This window comes from Pleurodeles waltl, chromosome 6 (assembly GCF_031143425.1).
Source record: "Pleurodeles waltl isolate 20211129_DDA chromosome 6, aPleWal1.hap1.20221129, whole genome shotgun sequence".
Classification (NCBI taxonomy): Eukaryota; Metazoa; Chordata; class Amphibia; order Caudata; family Salamandridae; genus Pleurodeles; species Pleurodeles waltl.
The window spans coordinates 605,215,836-605,238,754 of NC_090445.1; the positions used below are offsets into that span (position 1 = coordinate 605,215,836).

The window sequence follows — 22,919 nt, forward strand, 5'->3', positions numbered from 1 at the left end:
TTTACTCATAGTGATAAGGATAGGCTACTGAAGTGAAAGCCTTTAGGCCTTTTTTCATTGCAGTAGATTATGTGTATAGCTGTTTTGATATACCGGGGGCTCCCATCTCGACGACGGGGAAGGATTCAAGAATGTGAATCTATGAAAGTTCCAATACTGGAGTAATGTACTATACAAATCCATGTGATGCATTTCATTTTGACAAAATGATACAACACAAGTTAATACAAGTTTAAAATGAATTTTATAATACATTTATCTATATGTGCAAGTATAAAATGCTTACAAAAACAGCGGTGAGAAGCTACTATGAAGGCTTTCCACTAAATTTCAGTCGTATATATAGGGTTTGGCATGCTACGTTCTTGTTTTGTGGTGCATCGCAGTTGTTCAATATAGTACTGTGATGCTAGCTTCAAAGGCTTGTGCCAGGATGACAGAAGAAAGTGAAACTCTGTTTTCCTGTCACTTTGCATGAATCAACTCGCACAGACTACTATAGAATTGTAAAATGAATGTCCCTAAAAGTAACCTTAATTCTGGCTTCCAAGTTAAAGGCGATTAATGTTTGCATCTGACCCTGATGTCTAGTGGTAAAAGTTCCACGAAGAATTTTATGACAAGACAGTTTCAACTATTGTACAGGCTACAGTTCATAGAGATGTACAGTATATCACCGTGCTCTTTCCTTAAAACATTTGAAGAAACAATTTCATTTTCATTTATTTCGTTAGCATGCTTGGGGTTCTCAAATTGCACTCTTTGGCCCTACTGAATCATCCTGGGCAGCTAGCTATTCGTGGCAATAATTTGAATTGAGATATGACAAAGAGGGTCAAACAAAGAATCCTTCAGGAATTTAGGAAATTGTCTTTTAGGTCGCAATATTTACCACTGAGTGAAGTGCTGCCTCCACTACAAGACTGTCAACATTTCCAGTGAATACTATTCGTAGTAGGAAGGGTGGCGAGAGCACATTTGCGCTTACATATTGTTAGCGCTGGAACCCATTAAGCGCGGGGAAAAGAAAAGGCGGATAAGAATAAAGTTAACAAACGAAAGCTGTAGACCTCTCTGTAGTGGCATGATGGTGGGGTTCAGAGTAGGTGCGAGTAAATATGGAACTTGCAGGACGGCCGAGTGAGCAGGGAACGTCATACTATGTGCCCACAGGATGGGACGAGACATATCCAATCTGCTCTAGACGACTCATCACGTATATATTTTAAATCCATTTTCGTGCAAATCTCATATATTTCAATGAGCATAAAAATGTTCATATGGAACTAGAAATGTCAATTTTATCAGTAGACAAAACAAACAATAAAATGAGGAGCAGAAGTACAGCAACACAAACTAAAAGGTCAATTTCAATGTGGGATGAGGGGAGCCAAGGATGACCCTAATAAGGAATATTCAGTCTTCGTGCTCTTAGACCTTTGAGAGACCACCCGGGATTCTCAATCCTTTGTCTACCTCTCATTAGCATTGTAATGCTGGGCCGGCCTTCTGCCACGTTTGTGTTTTGCCACAGATATTAATGTGACAGCTAATACAGTAGAGGCCGGTATGATGGTCTCAGTAAAGCACCCCAAATTATTAGACCGTTATATTTTCTTAAGTTGTATAAAAAATAAATATATAAAAGTACACATGCTTTCATGTGGGATCATGTCTGCAGATCCGGACATCCAAGAAAACTGTGTGCTCGGCAGTTTAAAATGTAGTGGTCCAAAGACTTGTAAAACTGGTACATTCCAGTGTGTCAATTTCTGCAGTGATTCAGTACTGCAGCAAGTATGAAGTCCATAACAGAAACTTCTTAGTTTTCCATTACATGCAGAACTCTGGCGAACTCTAGGATGACCTGTCAACAGAATAAAAATTGCTTTCCCCATATAAAAATCCAGACTCTTGGGGGAAAACGTGTGTATCACACAAACGGAGTTAAAAGAATCTTCATGGCAGTTGCAATGCTGTCATCCATCAAATCCATCAAACGTGGCTTCCTTAAAGAGGTCACAAATCAATGGGAGTAAATCCAAATGTTCCTGTACTCCTGAAAGAAAAACAATGAATGAATAAATTGCTGAAAAAATAAACAAAAGACATTTCTTATGCACACAGAAATAAAAGTTACAAAAACATATTTTTCGTGGCATACTTGCTAACTTTAAAGAAAACCTACCTGTAGGAATCTGGCTCTGTATATATTATACCAAAATGAGATATAGTGTGCACAGAGTCCAGGGGTTCCCTAGAGTCTTAAAAGAGGCTATGGTAGATAACACTAATGCTCTCTTTTGCAGTAGTGTGGTCGAGCAGTTAGGCTTATTAGAGGGTAGTGCAAAGCATTTGTTGTACACACAAAGTCAAGAAATGAGACGCACTCAAGGACTAACTCCAGGCTAATTCTTTTTACATAGCACAAATATATTTTGTTCTTTTATCACTAAAACCAGAACTTTGTTGCAATTAAGTACAGTTGTCAATAGGTATCAAGCATATGTATCAAATGTACTTTGTTTTGTTTTTTGCAGATAAAGCAGTTTACAAGTAACACTTTTCTATTTCAAAAGTTGACAGTGCAATTTTTCATAGGAGTCAAAAGAGTCCTGGGTAGGAGGGGGGAGGTGAGGACATGTTAGCACATATAACAGGTAAGTACACAACTTATGATTCGAGTCTTCGGGGGTCAGGTTGCCCACAGGTCAAAGTTTAAGCTGACCCCAAAAGTGGACCACCAGCAACACGGGGATGGCTGGGTGCAGAGGTCAAAGTTGGTGTCCGGTTTGTTATGGAATCCTATGAGGACTGGGGGACTTGGTAGAAAAGGGATTGCAGGTAAGTACCTGTGGTTTCAGGACACAGGCCTGGGGGGGGTTTTAGTCAGCACTTGCACAGGATCACACCAAACAGACACTCAGCGGCACAGGGACGTCTGGGTGCCAGATGCGAACACAGATCTGGGTGCCTTATGCTTTTCAATGCGGGGGACCTTGTGGGGTCACAAAAGATGCTGCAGGCTGGGTCTAGGGGGTCGGTTCCAGGAAACCAAATGCTAGAAAGGTAGGGAAAGCAGCTGCTGGATGTTGCTAGCCTGTTGGGTGGATTCCCCAAAGCCAGGGGGCTACAGGTGCAGGGGTTTCCTTGGGCATCAGGAATCTTCATTGGATCCGGTCGCGGTCAAGGGGGGGTCCTCCGGATTCAGGCTGCAGGCCTCGTTGTGTTGGCCAGGAGGGGTCAACCCAGGGTGGACTTGAGGTCGTAATTGCCTGGAGACCCCCTGGTGGACTTGAGGTCGTAATTGCCTGGAGACCTCCTCTGGGCCAGTGGGCCACCTGAACTCGGACCGTGGGCGTCGGGTGCAGAGTGTGCAGTGCTCACAGATCCTGGGTGGTTTTGGAGTCCTTTTGGTGATTTCTTCCGGACAGGGCCACTGTCCTCGGGAGTTCTTGGTCCTCTGCTGGGTTTGTAGAGGTCACTGGTCCTGCAGGATGCATTGCCTTCTTGAAGCAGGGCAGTTAGGGCTGGACTGTTCCCATGAGGAATAGGGTCAAGACTGATTTGCATATGGCGGGGTCCAAACTAGGGTGGCATGGTGAGAAAAAGAACGATGGATTAAATCCGGATCTGTGACTGGGGGTGTGTTTGCATTGTTCAGCACTACGTCCATCATCCTTTTGTGTCTCTGAAGCTGCACAAAGGCCGGTAGGGCTGGGCCCAAGTCAGTTGTCATCTGGAGTCTTCACTGTTGGGGGTCGGCTTAGCAGTCCTCCTTTCTTCTGAGGTTGCAAGGAATCTGGTGAGAAACGTTCAGGAGAGCCCCTAAATACTAGATTTAGGGGTGTTACAGGGGTCAGAGGGCAGTGGCCAATGGCTACTGTCCCTGAGGGTGGCTACACCCTTCCTGTGCCCACTCCCTGTAGGGAGTAGGGTACATTCCTAACCCTTTTGGTTCCTGTCCTCTAAAACTAGATGGAGGATTCTGCAAGGAGGGGGTCACTTCAGCTCTGGTCACCTTAGGGGTGGTCTTAACTGAATTGGTGACTCCTTGTTTTCCCTAATTTTCCCGCCGGACTTACCGCCAGAAGTGGGGCTTGGGTTCGGGGGCGGGCTTCGCCACTGGCTAGAGTGCCCTGGGGCACTGTAACAGGAGGCCTGAGCCTTTGATGCTCACCACCAAGTGTTACAGTTCCTGCAGGGGGAGGTGTGAAGCACCTCCACCCAGAGTAGGTTTTGTTCCTTACCCCAGAGACACAAAGGCTTTCACACTATGGGGTCGGAAACCTGTCTGTTAGTGGCATGCTGACACAGACTGGTCAGCCTTACACTAAAGGGTTGGGTAAAATACAGGCGGAATCTCTAAGATGCCCTCTGTGTGCATTTTACAATAAATCCAATACTGGCACCAGTGTTGGTTTATTGTGCTAAGAAGTCTGATACCAAACATCCCAGTCTTCAGTGAAGCCATCATGGAGCTGTGGAGTTTGTAATGACAAACTCCCAGACCATGTACTCAATATGGCCAAAATGCACTCACAATGTCTCATAATGAACTGAGACACTGTAGGGGCATATTGCTCAAGCAGCTATGCTCTCACCTGTGGCATAGTGCACCCTGCCTTATCACTGTAAGGCCTGCTGAAGGGGTGACTTACTTATGCCACAGGCAGTAGTTTTTGGCCATGGCACCCTGGAAGGGGTGCCATGTCGACTTTCACTTTTTCTGTTCCCCGGCACACACAATCTGTAATGGATGTGTGCATGTGCTTGGGGAGGGGTCCCTTAGGGTGGCACAATGCATACTGCAGCCCTTAGGGATCCTCCCTAGTCACAGAGCCCTTATACCACAGGTATCTTTTATAAGGGACTTAGCTGTGTGCCAGGGGTGTGAAATTGTAAAAACAATGGTACAGTTTAGGAAAGGAACTAGTCCTGGGGCCTGGTTAGCAGGGCCCCAGCACACACTCAGTCAAGTTACCGTCAAATATCAGGAAAAGGTGTGTGTGTGGGGGGGGTGGGGGGGGGTGGGGTAGGGAACTGCAAAGAAGGGGCCAGTTTCCTACACTATCAATCCTTAAAGGTTAAACAGTTCTTGTGGCAAAAGGCAAGTAAAACAGTATAAACCATTACATTCCCCTCCAGACTCATGAAGCCAAAGGAACAGAATAATTGAATTCTTAACGACTTAGATATAGATTTTGATGGGATCTATTCAAGTAATCGCAAATAGATGCAAAAATACATTTTGCCAACTGTTGTTGGCATGGAAATATCCAGACACACTGAAAGGAAATTATGTGCAATAATTGTGCTGCCTACAGTCCAAAGGTTTTCTGAAACAACGTTCTAAAACAATACTTTCCAATTCTATGTTATGAATTACAGATTCCACTCTTCATAAGCACTACCACCCAACAGGGAAAAGGGACTAAATTATGGATATACCTCATGCAGATTCCTCCACTTAAGGATATCCTACCATGTGTGGGCTTGGTCTGAAAATCCCACCCAGCGGGAACACTTTAGTGCTACCAGATGCCACCATGAGACTTCAGTCCAGACCTTGTCCTTAAACATGAAGACACCTGTGTAGAATAGGAGCAAACATGCATTGTTAAGACAGAAAAGTCCCTTGCATGGTGATGGACGTGTACCTTTGCCCAGAGAACCCCAACTGCAATGATGCCTGGAAAAGTGATGTTTATTGTTTTTGCCATGGACGAACACATATCAGGTGTGTGCGGCATGACAGAGGCATGTCTCATGAATTACAGTCTTTGTTTAGACTGGGAAGGGTGCCCAAAGTGCTACCCTTACAGTGGTGAAAGGCTACTGCCTTCACCAGGAGTTAACAGCACAAGCGTGGTGCTGCCAGCATACCGTGTAGTGATCAGTTGGAATGAAAATGCCCTTTTACCTGTGTCACTTGAGTAAGGCCTACATGCTCATTTATTTAAAGTTATGCTGCTGTGTGCTTAGCTCATCCGTGCCCTACATTAGTTTGGTGAGTAGTGGTGTGTGTGTGTTATATGCATGCTCTGAGAGTACGCATGCCTGTGAATGGTACAATAAAGGATAATGCTATGTTGTTCAGTGTATGTGTTTGCTATATACATGTGCTGGGTGTATGTGTGCCTGTGAATGGTACACTACATGTAAGACTCTGGGTTCCATTTTGGGAGACCCAGGGCTGACTGGAGAAACATAAGGAGGTAGAAGGATCCCACCCAGACAGATTTGTATAATGCTGCATTGCTGTGAGCTGACTGGGATACACTGCAGGAAAGGAGAACTAGGCTCTTCTGTACACTTCAAAGGGTGCTCTTTGATTTAAAGAGCGGTCACTGGAAAGGGGCTTGGTGACATCTCAGGAAGGAGATGGGGGCTGATAAGAGAGCCATAGAGAGTAGGACTGAGGCCCTGGGGTATCCTTTAGATAAGCATTTCACTGTGTCTGGCATCCATTGCAGTCACTCCCATGGCTTGTGTTGTAGGTCTTCCAGATTTGGAGTCACAACTGGTGTGATAGACTCCTTTCTGGGGGAAGGGCAGGGCAGAGGAGAGGACACTTCAAAAAGAAAGAGACCCAGAACATAAACTTTGAAGACTCAGACTCTAAATCACATTTGGTGCCAGGAAATTGAATATAAGAAGGGGAGCTTGAGGTCCCCAAAAATGGTCACAGTTGGGCTGTGTGAGGAGAAGCTCTATGTGCCTTCTACTTGGGACCAAGACAGGGGGCTAAGGCCTGCCTACAAAAAGGCAGTTGTCTAGAGTCTTCTGCAGAATACATCTCATCCGTTGCAAGACAACCTCTTGGTTCAGGCTTCTTCTTCCAACCTGAACCCCAGTGGCTACTCTATGATGCTCCAGACTGTATTTCTAAGTAAGTGGACATCATGGTCTGGAAGGATTTTGCATCAGACAGCCTCCCTCGCTGTATGGTGAACGCCACATGCTTACTAAGACACTGTGTCCATGCATTGTGGATATGGGCCAGACTGGCAGTTACTAGACGGCCAGAACACACTAAGGAGTCATCTGCTGGTTTGGTCATGGAAGACTTGGATGAGTTAAAGCATATCCTGAAGTGCTGCTTGGATTCCCCCAATAATGTCAGCAGGTCAGTGCTTAATTTGGAAAAGAATAAGTGCTGGAGCCCACAGTTTAGCTCAGATGCCTGCAGCTGACACTTCCAAATGTTGTGGTTGCAGAATATCAAAGCTGCCTAGTCTTGAATTCACCTCTTGCCTCTTTCATCCACCACCAGAGACACACTGCCCTTTATCCAACTCCTGCAGGTTCTTTTTCATCCCTTTCTCATTTTTTTCGATTTTTCTCCTTTCTATTTTTTCACCTTTTGTGTTTTTTCTGCACCTCTAAAAAAACGAGTGCCAGCGGGCCACACCTGCTCAAGTAAAGTTCTGGGCAAGCTCCATGACCAATGCTGTCACACTTCGCCTCAATCTCTTGATGTTTTCTACTGGCTTCTCAGGGGACATTTAGGCAACTCTGGTGGGCATGCCCTCTGCACCTACCAATTTCGTTTTCACACAATTCTCAAAACTTTAAAGAAACTGGCTGTGTGCATGGATGTTGCCCCTGAAAAAACACCAGGTTTTAAGCTGTACCTCATGATTTGGAAGCAGATGTTGGTAACAAAACCTCATGATGTCTCTTATGGTGCCCTTAGTACTAAGCAGGACTCCAACTCATCCAGAAAGTATTCCTTTATGCACCCGAAGCCATCAAGGACAAACATATCAAACGTTCATCACTGACCACACAATTCTCAGCCAGTATTGTTGGAGATTACCCTCAACAGATACATTTAAGGCAAAGGTAAAAGACAACTATGACTAGTCAAAGAAGAAATGCAAATAGTGAAAAATAATTGTTGACAAGGACATCTGCGATTAGTACTAGTAGTAGGTAAAACTGTAGTCTAATTTTACCTACATAAAAAAGATACAGCACTTTTTAACAAGTTCTTGGATTAATATAAGTCTGTAAATACAAAATGCGGAATATCACCCACTTGAAGTTGTTCAAAGTCAAATGCAAAAATAGTAAGCTAAGGTGCAGGATCTTGTCTAGCATACTGCACAAACAAGGAGAACACCTCATGACTACACAGCAGAAAACCATGATTATATAATTCCACTAAGGCCTTCATAGAACTGATCATCTAACCTGAAGTGACCATTCATACCATCAATGTCTTGCAGAAGCTTTCTGGAGTCCAAATGGAAGAGGTATGTAATTTGCTCCATTAGTAACCATAGGGTGCAGTAACAACAAAGGAGTGCCACAGAACTCGGTGCCCAATGGACACAGTGGATTTTATTTCCACAAGTGAATGTTTAATGCCCAACTCCCTGTCTGGGGGAGTTGATAAAAAGGAAGCATTATTCTTTTCTGAACCGCACATCCAGTTAAAGAATCTGCAGGTGGATTTTCTCTCTAGAACAGAGAGTCTTGAACCAGATATTCAAATTTTTTGCTTAATTTATTGCTTCAACAGTAGACCACACACCTCCATTGTGGATTCCCAAAGGCAAGTACCTATTACTTAAGCAGTTTGGATTGATTTTAGTTGCCTTAATTATTGACATCGTGACCTACATAAAAGTGGTGCTCAAGTTCAGCTTTCTTGCCCCTACATTAGTGAAATGGTTGAGATTTAACAAGAAGCACCTTTATTGCAATGCCCAGGTTGACAGGTCGATGGTAAGCCTACAAAAGAATATCGATGTCTAACATATTGCTGGTAAAGCTCTCAATGAATAGTGCCTTTAAAGCAGGAAAGAATTTGCATGGTCTCATGTGGTCCCACCATTGCCATTCTCCTCTTTTCCCATAAGAGCTAGTTTAGCGCTCTAATGAGTACAGCGTCACTCTCAGTCTTTCACATGGCATCTCCTTGCAAATGTCAAACTCCTCAATGATGTGATTGTCCAGGAGATAAACTGCACAAATCTTCTAAAGCTCATTTACACCAAATGTCAGTCAAACTACTCTGTAGTAAAGAGAAAAACAAACTTGCTAACTAAACAAACAATGAGCCTGGTAGCTGATGTTCTTTGCAGCAACTTGAAGGAAAAATGGGGGCGACTTTAACTCAGTCATGAACCCGCAACTGACACAAAATGACTGTCCCCATACACAGAATACCCACCCTTTACGGATGGGCAACATCCCTTTGACTTAGTGGTTCTTGTAGGTTGTGGAGTCCGACCCAGAGATAATTTACTTGGTTTCTCGTAATTTTTCCCCAACTTAATCACATCGTCGTCCCAAACGATTCAGCTGACCAACATAAGGAGCATACATGTTTTGCCCAGGTGTTTATAAAGCCACTCACCCACAGAAATGTATCTAGGGTGCCCCGTAGGAAGGCCCCAAAAAACTGGTGTATGGATGCCCGGTGGCTATTAGATGAAGGCTTTATCCGTGAAGACTCATCCGTGAGGGAAGTAAAGCTTACTTTGAGGCAATCCTCAAATTGGTCTTCTCAGCCAGCTCAATATGAAAGGCAGGTCTTAGTGAGCATGAAATATTCTACACAATTGGGAAAGCATGGGAATGGAAAAGGAAACCACATCCCCAAAGAACAAGTTACTTACCTTTGGTAACTCCTTACCTGGTAGAGATAGGATCTAGCTGCAGATTCCATACCTTTGAATTCTCTTCCCAGGTTGCAGACTGAATCCGGAAATTTTTCCTAGCAGTACCTCTGCGTGTTGGAAGAGGGCATTGTGCGACTAAATAGGGATGTCATCTACTGGATGTGACATCGACAGAGTCCATATAATCATCTCTCCGACGTGCTGACATCAGTTTCTTCTGTGACTGTTTTCTGTGCCAAAACGGGTAGCCACTATAGAAACTGCCTAAGGAAACTGCGCCAAAAGAAAAATACATCACTGTGCAAATTAATTACAAACTCCCAAAGAAGGAATCTAAATGCCAAGAAAGAGTGCTTTGTGACTCAGTTAGCGTCAATCGCACCGGAAGTGGCACTGAAGTCACCGACTGGGGGCACCATCTCGGTGCGAGGACATGCAGATACTGCATATGAACTTCCCACGCCAGATGTCCAAACTAGGGCCCTGGAGGAAGAATCCCAGTCCTAGAAATCTGTCTGCAGAGTGTGGGAGGATTGGACAGTCAGTAAGGAATCTGTGTCTAGATCCTGTTTCTACCAGATAAGGTGCTACCAAAGGTAAGTAACCTGTTCATCTGATAGAGACATCTAGTTGCAGATTCCTTACCTTAGAATAGATACCAAAGCAATACCATCCCTGGAGGAGGGTCTGCAGGCCAATTTTAAAAAGGGAGGAATGGGCAAAATGCCCATCACAATGGATCTGAGTAGCCAGACACTGATGTTTGGAAACAAATGTGTGCAGAGAAACACGTTGCTGTCTGGCAGATGTTCAGGACCGGAACTCCGCATTTTAATGCAGTGGTCGTGGACATGACTCTGGTACAATGAGCACACAAGGCTCGGGGAGTTGCGTCTTGGTCAATGCATAGCAGATTGTAATGCAAAGGCGACTCATCCTGCGAAAAGTTACTGACTGGAACACCCCGCTATAGAAGAGAGACCAAACACTTTGAGGACTAGGTGAATAAGAACATACTCCTCACCATAAGAACTGTGGAAGTGCCACGGGAAAGTAAAGCCCTAAAAATATTGAGGAATAGGAGAATAGCGTTACCACAGCAGTGGAATAAAATGGCAATGCCACTGAGCTACAGCTCTTCACCATAAGAACCCATTACTTCAGCCAAAGCTGCTCTATAAAAGCACAGGTACAAAAAGGGGGGAAAAAACAAGAACCCATTTGTATAGAAAAAGGTTTGAACAATGCTGAAAGAGAAATATGGCAAAGACCACAAAAACAACTATTGGTACAGAACAAGTAAAAAAACCTCTGTTACTGTCTAGAAACACAGTGGAAAAAAAGAAAAAGAATTGGCAATGTAAATATATATATATATATCATACCATAAATGCAACTATTTCTTGAACATGAAGCCCGTTTTCAGATAAAAAGAAAAAACCCTGTTGTAACAGGTGCTAAACCTACCAAGGGTCACAAGAGTATATGCTACCCAGACAGCAACAACAAAAAGCTGCCAGCAACAGCCATAAGAAAAATTAGGAATACCTGCAAAGGCAGGTACACCACACTAGGTGCCACCTGAAGGTAGAAGGGTTCTGGCTGTAGCGAAAAAAAGGAGCTAAAGCTGAGCTTGACAGGAACTATAGGACTCCACTCTGGAATGGCTCCATCTGTTATCATCAGAATAGACATGTTTATGAACTTTTGCCACTCCCGGAAGCTTTGCAACGCAGGATCGGCATGAGTGCCGAACAGGCGAGTGCCATCGAAAGGCATTTCTTCCAATGTAGATCGGACAGCGTCTGAAAAACCAGAGAGACGTAGCCAGGCATGCCGGCGCAGTGCAACAGAGTGAGCCATGATGCTGCCCACTGAGTCTGTGGTAACCACACCACACCTTATGACAAAACTAGCTGCCTCTTGCCCATTCTGAAGTATCTGGGCAAGTTTGTTCCTATTCTCCGACGCAAAGATAGCAGCCGCGCCCCCGAATCCCACAATGCCTGGGAAAAACGATTCAGAATACAAGAGGTGTTGATCGACCACATGGCCAAGCCTGCTGAGGAGAAAATACTTTGCCCACAAGATTCCAGCCATCTGGACTCCCTGTCTGCAAAGCCAAGTCTTCAGGGGTGGGCCAGTGTCTATGGATCTGTCCACAGGGGCCCCCTTTGCGGGTTTAATCCACGTCCTGAATAAAATGTAAGAGTTTCTCACGATATGGGAGCACAGGCTCTATTCCTGTCTGACCATGGTTGTTAACAAAGGGTCAATTGTGACCTCCACAGAGGGGAGCAGCAATTTTAGGACCACAGCTGCCCTCTTCAGTACCTCTGCGAAGCAGGAGCTTGCCTCTGTCGCAAGGCTGGGGGGAAAGGAGGTCTGAAGCCGGCGAGGACTCAAGGCCACTAGCCTCATGCAACTCCATCAGTCAACTATCCACCGGAGGAAGCTGGACAATCTTGTCCACAGGGTTGCTAAATCCCAGCTCCTCCTCCGCCAGCGTGGAGTTAGGTAGGACACCTCACCTCCTTGGGGCTAGTAAGCATGCCAGAGGGAGGTAGGGGCACGAAAACGGCGTGAAGGGAGTTGTAATAGTTTTGCATCTGGGCCACTGAAAGAAGGGTGCCCCGTGGTGGATTCATGTGCTGACTCCTCAACTGAGGATTGGGAGTGGGCGTCGTAAACGTCGGACTTACCTGCCGCAGGTGGATGCTGTGACTTTGACTGCTGGTGTTATAGCAGGCACAGCTCCTGGAATGAACTTGCAACCGCTCCCTGGACTTGGAGCAAGATAGACGACATTGGGGGGCCTCTGCCAGACATGCCACCAAGATCTTCATACGGCGTTCCTGCAAAGGCGACTACAGAAGCTGCAATCCTCGTATTTGTGGTGTTCCCTGAGGCACCACATGCAAACAGTATGAGGGTACATGACTGACATCTACCTGCCACAGGACCCACAAGGTTTGAACCCAGAGGACATGTAGATAAAGGGAACACTGTACCCTCAACAAAAGAACATTTTTGTTGAGAAAGGCCAAAAGCCTGCGGTAACTCTGGATCTGTGTTGTAGCACAGAAAAGAAGGAACTGACGTCACCACGTCGGAGAGGAGATTATATGGACTCCGTCAACGTCACATCCGGTGGACGCTGCTACGAGTCGCATGATGCCCTCTTCTGACGCGCAGAGGTACTGCTGAGAAAAAGTTCCGGATCCAGTCTAGCGCCTGGGAAAGAATTCTACAGTAAGGAATCAGCGGCTAGATGTCTCTATCAGATAAAGAATATGTACACTCTAGAACAGGAATTGGTACAATCAGGAAACTTCCCTTCAGTTAGAAGTAGCCAAACAATGCCTGAGATAAAAAATGCTGGAAACGACCAAACTCTACTGAGCCATTATGCAGTACAGAATTTAGAAAACTAGCCATAAGTCTGGCACGCTCCTATATTGTCTCACCAATAAAGATACAGATTCAAAGGTAGTTCCTAGAGTCCAGAATACGCAGGGAGACCGGACCCCAGAATTTTGAGATTGCCAAATCATGTTCCACATATTAAAATAAGGTATTACCAATTGGTTGCCACCCCACACAGCCCCGCTGCTGAAAAAAGGGACTCCCACTATAAACGATAAGCTAGAGTTCACAGATGAAAGACGACTTACATTAAACCTGCCCTTGACTGTGGAGGAAATACGGGAGGCTACAGGCAGAATACCAATCAGTAAAACACTAGGCCCATTTTTCTCCCTCTGAACCCTTTAAGAAATATGACTCTCTTCTCTTGGCACTATACAATGAGGCCCTCCAGGTGGGGTACCTACTACATGACCTCTGTACTGTCGTAATTAGTTATATAAAAATGTGGTAAATCTGCATCTCATACAACCCTTATCAATGTAGAAGCTAAAATATAGGTGAAAGTGCTCCACAATAGACTAGTCACTGTGATTTGCTAGTTATTTCACAAAGACCAGAATGGTTTTATGCCTGGAATGGGCACTCACCGCTAACTCCAATGTCACGAGGTATCCCTAGCCCAAGACAACTATCTCTAAGATGCTAGTATCTTGGTCTCAGTGGATTTCGTGAAGGCTTTCAACTCGATCTATTGGCATTTCATGTTTCAAACCCTAGAGAAGATGAATATCAGTCCCCTCTTGTAGGATACATGAACCCCTTGGGTGCCCAGGACGTAACCGTTACGTCCTGCACCCGGCCCACGGGGTAGCACCCACCCCCCAGGGCAGGGATGAAAGGAGAATCTCTTCCCCTTTCAACCCCCCCAGGTGATGTCTGATGACGTCAGCGGGCGATCACACGCTGACCTCATCAGAGGCTGGCCCCAGCGTGACCAGAAGAGAAGGCCTTTCTTTCATATCTCTTTGAGCATTTCTGCAGCCCCATTGTGACGCGATCAGGCTGCAGAAATACCCACTAGACACCATGGATGTTTTTTGTTCTAATGGACATAAGGGTCGCTCCCCAGGGGGGGCAATTTTTTATTAGGCCTCTTCTGCCCCACTTGAGGCAGATCAGCCTATTTTTATTAGGCCAATCTGTTCCCAAGGGGGGGGCAGAAACCACTAGACACCAGAGTTTTTTTTTTTTTAACGTCAGTTTTATGGAAGGGTAACCACCCTTTAGGTAAGGGTCGCTCCCCTGGGGGGCAAATTTATTTTAGGCCCCTTCTGCCACCTTTGGGGGCAGATCAGCCCATTTTAATTAGGCCAATCTGCCCCCGAAGGGGGCAGAAACCACTAGGCACCAGGGATTTAAAATTATTATTATTATTTTTTTTACAGATGGGGAGCGACCCCTTAGGCAAGGGTCGTTCCCCTGGGGGAGCAAATGGGGAGGGGGGGGGGTAGGAACCACTCAGGCACCAGGGATTTGTGTGTGTGTTTTGTTTATTGGGGGGGGCAGCCCCTTGGGCAAGGGTTGCTCCCCATGGGGGCAGAAAGCAGATACCAGGGAAGACTTTTTTTTTCTCAAAAAAAGAGCGTGAGGTTATGGCCATACCCCAACCCCAAATAAATGGGGACAAAGTTGTTCTACCCACTGGTGGGCAGATGGGAAAATTACCCCAGATCCACTTGTGAGGACTTTAATTTGATGACCTCCCACTAGTGAATTCATATTTTTGGACCAATCAGTTTGTGATAGATATGGTTGTAATGTATGTATAAATAAGAGATAAGCACAGCCAACCTGGCGAGTACCACATGGTTCTGAGCTTATGTTATGTTTGAAAAAATAAAGATTTTAATCAATTCCGGTCTGCCCTGGAATCAAAAACATATCCATATGGGTGTATTTCTTGTGTGTGAAGCAGAGTAAAATGTCTGATTCATGGAACGCAAGCCATCTACCAAAACATGGACCTTCCATGCTTCATCCAAATTTGCAAAGAGGGTCCTTCAGAAGGTTTTTTTTTTTTTTTTTTTTTTAAATCTAAAGACAAATTAAAATCACCTCCTATAATGAGGCCATCCCAACTAACTCTATTGCTAGAAAGTGAGGGTTGTCAAGATTAAGCCACTGAGTGAACATATGACTAATTTTGTAAGTGGGGGGTGCATCTCTATTATAGCCCACTTGCCTTTAAATCAGGGAAGACTTATGAAGTACTTGCCAGGCTTTGGGGTGATCAACTATACCAGATCCCCCAAATGGGATATGTGGTGTTAGCAGCTAATATCCAAACTAGTGTAGGACTTTTTATCATTATAATTAGCATGTGTTTGAAAACATTCTACATCAGCCTTAAACTCATGGTGTTCTAATGAGATAAAATGTTGCCTACAAATTTCACTAAGACTTATTACATTCAAAGTGGCAATACTCAGCACAGTCATTTACTGTCAAGGTTAATACTTGCAAGTGATAATCTCCATAAAAGAATTTTATTAACAAAATTCTTAAAGTAGTGATGGACTATTTCACTTTCATTATCATTATCTGCATCCCACTGTATCTCCTAACTTCACCCACAACCAACCAACACCCGTTCTATCTGATCTCATACCCACTTCTAACCCTGCTCTCCTTCCTTATTCCAAATCTCATCTTATCATCCACATTTCTGCCACTCTTTTTTGCACTCAATTTGGGTAGATGCCCTCCTAGCAATCTAGGTTATAAGCAGATAACCCTACATGGAAGTAGGCCATGCTTAAGGAACAGGTAGCGGATGTAAGTAATCAAGGGCAGAGGTGAAGCACCAGCCCCTTCTGTTGCAAAACAATATTCATTCTAATCAGGTGATGGAGAAAAACATTTCTAGTAGATCATTCATGTCAAAGAAAAAAAAAAATGGTTTTAGGACAGAGGGCGCAACAGTATCACGTAATTACCAAATGACGGTTATAATGACGGTGGAGGGCATCCTCCACCAGTCCATGAGCAATGTGTCCTTTTTATTATCCAGACAAGTGATCTTTTCACCTCCCAGGAGAATACAGTACCCTTTATACTGCTGAAATAGATCAACTCCAAGATTCCCTAGCTTTGCATGAGTTGAGCAGCTCCCTTTTGTGAGTTGTGTGGATGGCCCAAAACGCCATGGCTGACAGCAGTGTACTTTCAGATCAGAACAGTTGCAGGTCAACTGCCAGATATCAGTGCTAGTAATAGTGGGTGTGCCTTTGTGTTAAACATAAGGATCAACAACAGGCCCACATGCAGAGGATGAAGAAAGGATTTCAGGGAAAGAAACAACATCATCTTGACATGGAAGAGGGTGTCCAAGTCTGTGCTTCTGAAGGGCACCCGTTGCAATACCCAGACCAAATGGAAAACCAGTGAGGACAATGATCAGTGTCAGAAATGGTAAATAAAGGAGACACCCAACAAAGCAGTGGCGTCCTGGGTTGCCACTAAAGCAGGTCATCCAGGATCAGGGACTAGGAAGGACAGATTTATTTCCCAACTCCAATAGACAGCTAGAGTTATTCGATGCAGGAAGCCTTCATATATAAAGCTGTCTGGTAATGTCATACAATGAAGGATAAACTGGCAAGGAAATGGGCCTAAACACAGGGAATGGTGAAGACTCTTTCCGGAGTGGGGGGAGATATTATCTCCATATAAATGTCCTGCACTTCTGTCTGCAACATGGTGAGGAAGGAGTTACACTGATTCACCGATAAACCAAGCTGTAAAAGCATAGACAAAATCAAGAGTAAGGAGTCCAGTGTTGCCTTTAGAGAAAGAGATTGTGTCTAAAGAAGTCATCAAAGGGGGGGAGGTGGGCAGGGGCGGTCAGAGGCAGATTTCTTCCCCTGATGAAAGTGAAGTGAATTATCTTGTTCCAGTAGTGCAAACTCCCAGCCAAGAACCTTTGGAACTCAAGTAAGGGGCCGACATCAGACATAAATTTAAAGTAACCACTCTTCAGGTCAGCCCCGAAGAGTATTTAACCTAGAGGGATATTTCTGAAGAGCACATGGAGGAAGAGGTTGAACTGGTAGCGGAAGTTACTTACTTGTACCAATGGCTCAGATTCCTCACCCTTATCAACCTCCTTTTTAATATCCCCAGGCATCAGACTGGGTGGCACCAGTGGCCTCCACCACAACTCTGTTCCACCCTGAAGCCACAGAGACATCACCCCTGCACGCTGCTGTCAGTTCCATTTTTTCTGGCTCCTGCTTTTACTGAAGTCTTACAAATTTAGATTTAAAAACATTTTCTGGCAGTGTTGCAAGGACATCACCACTGAAGATATGATGTGTGTGCCACAAAAAACAGACGTCTATAAAGGACCCCTACATTTTCTGTCCTTGGATTCTCAGGACCAAAAATAATTCTGATTTAGATGCCAGCACCAGGTCAGTTGACACCAGTTCCGGATCTGGACCTTCTATGAGAGTTCACCCAACGTTATGCTACAATGATTATAAAGTTGCAGCCTTATGTTTAGCATGACTTTTCTGCAGCTCCACTCTCTCAACGCCAGTATTTCAAGGGGATGGAAGCTATTTTCGGGCCTGATTCTGGGGTAAATGTCTGACACACTCCAACACAATTAAGATGGAGAAAATGTGCTCCTTCTGGGTTATACTGATGCTGGTCTTTATCTTGATTTACTGAGTGCCAGTGGCCTTAACACTTCGCCTGTCTCTGCTCTTTATTCTCCATTTGGACACCTCATTCGCGCTTTTCATCAAGAAGGCTGCAGTTGTATTGTAGCTTCTGAACAAGGAGATCAAAGCTAACCTACTTGCAGAGATTCTTTACACTCTTTACTTTTCAAAGAGAGCTTAGTTGATCCTATCCTGGCAGCCTGATCCAAGTCGTTTTCAGCTCCAGGGGTTATCCCTGATTGCCAGATGTCACGACCAGAAAGTGGGGACCCAACATTTTTGGCACAAACCCCTATACCTCTAAGCCTCTACTAGCAAATTCAATTCAAATAACTTTCTTTCTACACCTCTAGATAGGGAATCAAAATATATTAATGCATGGGTAAGAAAGCCTTCTCTTTTAACAGCCTCGAGCTGCGCTATTTGAATGTCTCTTGCCATGTTATTTTCACACCCTGTCAGAGATGAAAAGTGATGTTCTGTTGGGGCATCAGGAGGACATTGATGCATCCTTTGCATAGTCTGTCCAGGAAGGCTGGGATGCTGACACTTAGATTTTAAGCTCTGAAATTAAATTCTATAGACATGGTTGCATGTGCCGGGGAACCAGTGTCATAATAAATAAATAAATGTTTTACGGGTAACAAATACCCAAAGGCATCCCAGCGATGTAAATATTCCTCAGGAGGATACTCATCTAATTTTAAAAGTGACCACGTTTTGCGTTTATTTCTAAAGGATATGGGGTCTCCTGTCTGTCTGACAGAAAGTGGAAGGGAGTTTCATACCTTAGATGACTTGCAGGAGAATGATTTATCCCCTTGTCTATAGAAGAAGTTGTTAGGTACTGAGGTCAACTGCAGGGTAGATGAGTGAAGTGACCTTGAAGTGTACCAGGAGAATCACTGTCTTAGATAACAAGGACCGTTGTTATGTAAAGCTTGGCGAGAAATGCACACAGCTTTAAAACCTATGCTTTTTTCGATTGTTAGCCAGTGAAATTATTTGAGATTGCCCTGCACAGATTCTCCATGAGGTAGGTTCAGGCGTCGAGGGACTGCTTTCTTAAGATTTGTAGCCTGTTGACCACATAGTGAGAGGTTCCTGGGTACAATGAGTTGACGTAGTCCAATTTAAATGAACTTAGGGCTTGCATCACGGTTTTTCGGGAGGAGGTTGGAAAAAAGTATGACTAAGTATACGCATAATGCAGAAGCAGGTGGCTGAGGTTTTCCTGCTATGGGCTAAAAAAATAAGAGTGTCATCAAAGAGCAAGCCTACATTTCTGGCTGACGTCACAGGATTAGGAGTGAGGCCAAGTTCAGCAGGTCGGCAACTAAGGGACAAGATCAATGCTTGCTTGCCATAAATAAGTACAACTGTCTTATCACCAATCAGTTTAAACCCGTTTAGGGCCATCCAGCTTGCAACTTTGCTCAAGCAAGTGCTTTGGTTCTTTTAAGTAGTGGCTAAGTCTTTGGAAATAGAAATGACAATCTGAGTGTCATATGCATAAGAAATTATGTTTAAGTGGAAAAGCCTGACTAATCTGGCCAAATGGGTAACAAACATTAAATAAAGCGGGGCTCTGGAGGACCCCTACGGCACACCACCTAGAATAGCAGAGTCTTGAGATTTGAAAGGAGGGAATACGACCATTTGCGTTTTTTCATAGATAAAGGAATGAAGACATTTAAGGGCCTTTACGCCTATTCCAAATTCTGCATGCTGTGTCAATAAGATGCAGTGGGGCACCATACTGAAGGCTGCAAAGAGATCTAATCAGACCAAGGCTGCAGTTCCTTCTTGTCAAGGATACTTTTGATGTCTTCGGTCATAGGAAGTAAAGCTGATACTGTTCTGTGATGAGGACTGAAACCTGACTGAAGTATTTAAGAGGGTGTTATTTTCCAGATAAGCAGCGAGCTGTAGATTGACCACCTTTTCGATTATTTTGGCAGGCAGAGGGAGAAAAGAAATGCACCTTTAATTAAATAATACTGAAAGATCAACTGAAGGTTTTTTCAGAAGGGGAACAATCATAGACTTTTACAGGAGCATGGCATAGTGGTGCTCGACAGAGAGCTGTTGCACAGTGCAGTGAGGGTGGGACAGATTAAGTGAGGGGTTAAATGTAAATTTTTAGGAGGACAACGGTCTGGCAGAGTTCGTATTGAAGTTGGGCAGTATATCTTCTGTGGTTTCTTCCATGAGGACAAATAATTCCGACAAGGAGATATTATTTATTGTTTTAGAGACAGCTTTAATATTGAATCCTAAGTTCATGTTTACAGTGGGGGGTTGGAAGATCTGATTTATTATAGCCTTAGAACCCGCCGTAGCGGGCTCTACCGGCTATTAAAGGCCCGCTCCGGCGTTAAATGCCCGAGCCGAAGGCGAGGGCATTTAACAAGGGAAAGGGCCTTTAATAGCCGGTAGAGCCCGCTATGGCGGGTTCTAAGGCTATTAGAACATTCTGCCACTCAGGGCAGAATGTTCTATTAAAAAAACAAATTGCTCACGGAGCCCGAGGGGATTAGAATCCCCTCGGGCTCCGTGAGGATTTGTTCACAGCTGTTGCTGTGAACAAAGCGAACATTGGAATGTTGGCGCTGCGGGCTTTTACTGGCCAGTAAAAGCCCGCAGCACTCCATTGTTTTCAATGGAGCTGCCAACCTTCGAATGTTCTAATAATTATTATATCCTTGAAACAACAGGTAGATCGTCACAGAAAGATTGTGACGGGGGAATGGTCATATAATTTGCTTTTGAAAGTGACAGGCTCTGCCCTGTTGCAAAGAGCTCCAGTGTAGGGGTTTGGGAGCTTTCCGTTTTACCACGGAAGTAATCAGAAATGGCTTTAGTTACAAGATATATACAATGGCCTTTCTATACCAGATCCTATATAGATTTATTCATCCTTGCTCACCAAAATAAATAGCCAGTTAGTCAAAATTATTATGGTTAAATTGCTCAACAATATTGCTGGTTCCTTTGTGCTTTTGAATTGGTCACTATTTCCTTATAATATCCTCCTTTTTAGAAATCACGCTGCCACAAATATGATGGAGCGGCTACTTATGGACATTCATTTGTTAGTCTTTTGGATAGGTCTGCAAATTTATACTGGACCTAAAGAACAAGTTACTTACCATCGGTAACGCTTTTTCTGGTGGATACAGTAGCTACCTGTGGATTCCTCACCTTATGAATTTCCCCCAATGTGCCAGCATTCCACGGAAATTTTCTTCCTAGCTCTCCACATCGACGAGGACGTCACAAATGCACGGATCCGCACACGACTGTCTGACGTCATTGTGGCAATAAGAAGTCCTCGCCGGCGTGCTGAAGTCAGTTTCACCATTTTTTTCGTGCCTTCGAGGCGAACAGGTGAATACCGATCTTACAAGGACAATATATACCAATCCAAATACAAATATAAACCACAATATTTGTTTATATAAAAACACCAAAAACGTATATATACATTTATAATAAAAGAAGTCTTGGTATTCCCAGACAGGCAACGGTTGAGGCGGATGGTACTGTGAGGAATCCACAGGTAGCTACAGTATCCACCAGAAAAAGTGTTACCAAAGGTAAGTAACTTGTTCTTTTGATGGATACAACTACCTGAGGATTCATCACCTTATGAATAGAATCTCAAAGCATTCCTGCACTTGGAGGTAGGTGCCTGACTGGTCAAACCAAGAAATCCTGTAAAACAGAACGCGCAAAATGGCCGTCCCTCCTAACTTCCGAAAGTGTGGAGGGAAGCCCAAGTTGCGTCCTTACAAATTTCAGCAACTGGGACACCTCTAGCCAAGGCCGAAGTAGCAGACTTAGCCCTGGTGGAATGGGCCATAATAACTTCAGGAGGAACCTTCTTTGCCAGTGAATAACAAATCTTTATGCAAAGAATGACCCACCTGGAAAGGGTTCTCTTGTAGACGGTCTTGCCCCTCATCTTGCCCACATATCCAACAAAGAGTTGATCATGAACTCAAAAGTCTCTTATCCTCTCAATGTAGAAACTCAGAGCCCTTTTTGGATCCAAGCGATTAAGTCTTTCCTCCTCCTTTGATGGAGGAGGAGGGTAAAAGGATGAGAGTGTTATACACTGACCCATATGAAAAGGAGTGACTACTTTAGGAAGGAAAGCCGCCCTGGTTATCTCACCACCTTCTCAGCATAAAAGGTTGTAAAAGGAGGTTTCACACTAAGAGCCTGAAGCTCACTCACACGCCTAGCCGACATGATAGCCGTTAAGAAAACTGTTTTTAAAACTAAAAGCCTCAACGGGCATGAATGCACAGGCTCAAACGGTGAATCCATTAGGAAAGTCAGAACCAAATTCAAATCCCACTGAAGCATGAGAAACGGAGTGGGAGGAAACTTGTTAGTCAAACCTTTTTTGGAATCTAATAACTAGAGGGGACTTAAATAAGGAAGACTGATCAGAAAGGCCGACAGCGCTGATAAATAACCCTTCACAGTCGCAACCGCGCATCCCCTCTGTGCCAAGGAAAGGGCAAAAAGCAAAACATCAGACAAATGAGCCTTTAAGGGATCATTTTGCCTCTCTCCACACCAAGCAACAAATTTCGCCTATCTGTTAACATAGACAGTCTTGTTGGAGTGTCGCCTGGCCGATAAAATAACATCTGCCACTTCTGAAGGGAGAGAAAAGGAACTCAGATTGCCCCGTTCAATCTCCAGCCATGTAGATGCAGGATCTGGAGGTGGGGGTGTAGAACCTGACCCTGCAACTGCGAGAGGAGGTCTGCCCTGTGAGGGAGACGGAGTGGAGGGCACAGTGAGAGTTGGAGAAGGTCTGTGTACCACACCCTTCTTGGCCAATCCGGGGCTATTAAAATGACTTGAGCCCGATCTTGGCGAATCTTCCTCAGGAATCAAGGATATGGGGCGAAACGCGTAAAGCAACTGGTTGCACCAAGACATCTGAAACGCGTCCCCCAACGCTCCCTGCACCAGATACTGGAGGCTGCAGAACGACTGGCAGTGTGCGTTCTCCCGAGTGGCAAACAGGTCTATCTGTGGCAATCCCCACATCCGGAAGATATGGAGACGCCAATCGTGATCGGCTGAGAAATGCCGACTGAGACTGTCCGCACGTACGTTTAGAACTCCGGCCAGATGGTTTGCAACTATGCAAATCCGATGGTAA

At 44.5% G+C, this 22,919-nt stretch overlaps 1 protein-coding gene across 3 annotated transcripts in view; it reads right to left on the bottom strand.

Annotated features, from left to right (window-relative positions):
• Positions 1-225: 225 nt before the first annotated feature.
• Positions 226-22,919, bottom strand: part of PSRC1 (proline and serine rich coiled-coil 1) — a 353,925-nt gene continuing 331,231 nt past the window's right edge. For all 3 annotated transcript variants that reach the window (XM_069238882.1, XM_069238880.1, XM_069238879.1), the window contains exon 8: positions 226-2,059. The gene's annotated coding sequence lies outside the window, so the exon portion shown is untranslated. The remainder of the gene's footprint in view (positions 2,060-22,919) is intronic.